The sequence below is a fragment of the Octopus bimaculoides genome, chromosome 4 (genome assembly GCF_046866305.1).
Source record: "Octopus bimaculoides isolate indiv1 chromosome 4, ASM4686630v1, whole genome shotgun sequence".
In the NCBI taxonomy this organism is placed as follows: Eukaryota; Metazoa; Mollusca; class Cephalopoda; order Octopoda; family Octopodidae; genus Octopus; species Octopus bimaculoides.
Genome location: NC_142931.1, coordinates 139,937,043 through 139,939,542, shown reverse-complemented (window position 1 = coordinate 139,939,542; position 2,500 = coordinate 139,937,043). Strand labels below are relative to the sequence as shown.

At 34.0% G+C, this 2,500-nt stretch overlaps 1 protein-coding gene across 1 annotated transcript in view; it reads left to right on the top strand.

The window, feature by feature from the left end:
• Positions 1 to 2,499: 2,499 nt before the first annotated feature.
• Position 2,500, top strand: part of LOC106878516 (uncharacterized) — a 175,091-nt gene continuing 175,090 nt past the window's right edge. Inside the window, exon 1 of the mRNA XM_089351579.1 lies at position 2,500. This exon is cut by the window's right edge and continues 20 nt beyond it. The gene's annotated coding sequence lies outside the window, so the exon portion shown is untranslated.

Here is a 2,500-nt window from a genome sequence, read left to right as displayed (position 1 = left end):
ATAATATATGTATGTGTATATATATATATATACATATATATATATATATATATATATATATATATATATATATATATATATATATATATACAGGGTGCGTAAAGTATTTGACAACATACCTTTTTGGGGTCATTGCTGCATTTTTTGCTAACTCTGTATAATCTTTGTTTATCTCAGAAAGTCCATGAGGAAAATTGTAAAAGATCTCCATGTATCAGAAGGAACACTCAGAAATGATGTCCACGAAGACATCAGATGTAAGTTTTATATGATGACAAAAGGTAAATTTGTCCGAAAAAGCAAAAGAAAATCTCTTCATAAGATCTAAAAAGCTCTTTAAACAAATTGACAAATCCAGCAGAAGAAGATTTGATTTGGTTTTTCTCAAACGAGAAAAACTTCGATCAAGATGAAAACGTTAACAGAAGAAATGAGAGATGGCTATGTGCAGACCCTTCTGAAGTGCCAAGTGTTATGCATACAAAATTTCCTGTAACTGTTATGGTTTTAGGAGTTGTCAACAACGAAGGACATGTGATGCCTTCTTACTTCTTTCCACAAGGCCTTAGAGTTAACTCTGACACCTACACTGAGGTCCTGGAAATAATTGTTAAACTCTGGATAGATATTGTATGCATTGGAAGGCCATATGTGTTTCAGTAAGACTCTACGCTATTACATATGGCTCTAGTAACACAGGAATGGAAGGCTGAAAATTTTCTTCATCACATAACTCTAACATTTGGCCTCCTAATTTCCCAGATCTCAATCCATTGGGCTATTACATGTGGAGCGATGTTGAGAGAGAGGTCAATGAACACGCCCATAACACTAAAGACACTTTGAAAGCTGCCATAGCCAGAGTAATGTTCAAAATGAACCAGCACCACTTGATTCGAGTATGTAGATGATTTAGATCTCGTATAGAAGCAGTTGTTGAAGCTTTATTGAATGACATTATAGAAAAGGTTTATTTTTATCCGCATAGAATTTTTTGGTAATTAAAGCTATTATTTGTTACTATATATGTCTTTTTTTTTTTTTTTTGGTAAACATAAATCTGTCCTCAAATATCTTACGCACCCTTTATATTTATAGGTCTGGTGTGGCAATCCAAAAGACAGAACTCAAAACATGAGTATGTTTTTTATTATTAATAATCGGCAGAAATTACAAAGTGATTTTAGGCCGTAGAGTTTCGTGCATCAGACCTAACAAACTTTGAGAAGTGTCAATACGCGAAACTGTTGGTCCTTGAGTCACCCTGTAACTAATATCGATTATCACGATTATTTATAATAATAATAATAATAATAATAATGATGATAATAATAATAATAATGATGAGCTGCGCTCGGTAGTGAAGTGAAAGCACGTTATAAAAATAAAACTACTGAATAATAATAATATGTGTGTATATATATATGTGTATGCATGTATGTATGTATGTATGTATGCATGTATGCATGCATGCATGTATGTATGTCTGTATGTATGTATGTATGTATTATACAGGTGTATAATAATGTTGGAATAGAAAACGAAAAGAATGTAGCGATACTGGTACAAACAATACTAAAATGGAGTAATGCCATAGTGATATTATTTAGATATTGTAGTAATGTAGTTCTATATTTAAGAGATGAGGAATTATGTACATTATTTACATTATTCACATTTGACAGATATTTGTCCTCATCTTGTTTGCTGTTAACACAATGTTTCGGCTGATATACCTTCCAGCCTTCGTTAGGTGTCTTGGAGAAATTTCAAACCTGGTTTCGCATTCCTAAGGTATTTTTCGATGTTATTATTATTATTATTATTATTGTTGTTGTTGTTGTTAGTGTTCATGTCACTGCTTGGAATCGAATTCGGAATCTAAGGGTTAGTAGCCCGCGCTTTTAATCACAACGCCATATGCCCGCGGGCATATTGTAGTAATGTAATTAAAGAAAATTCGATGAATATACTTTTAAAAAATCTATTGTTAGATATGTAGCGTTCAAATTGTTGTATTCGTATTACATTTGCTAAATATTTTACTGTTATCGATCTTTTATGGAAACTGTGATTGTGAAATGTGTTGCAAGTTCTCTTAGATGATAATCAGTTTTCAAGGAATGGGAACGGCAAGCACATAGACAAGCAAAACACACAAACACACAAACTCACATACGCGCACCCCCACCAAACACATACACATACGACAGGCGTCTCTCAGTTTCCGTCTACCAAATCTGCTCACAAGTGTTTGGTCAGTACGAGGCCAGGGTTGGTGACACTTGCCCAAAATACTGCGCATGAGGATTGAACCTAAAACAATATAGTTTGGAAGCAAACCTCTTAACCATTTTTAATTTCATTTTCTGCAGTAACGTAGCTTTGTGGTAAAAAGCTTGCTTCCTAACCACCTGGTTCTGGGTTCAGTCCCTCTGCGTGGCAACATGGATAAGTATGTGTGTGTGTGCGTGTGAGACCGACGTATAGTCGATAACCA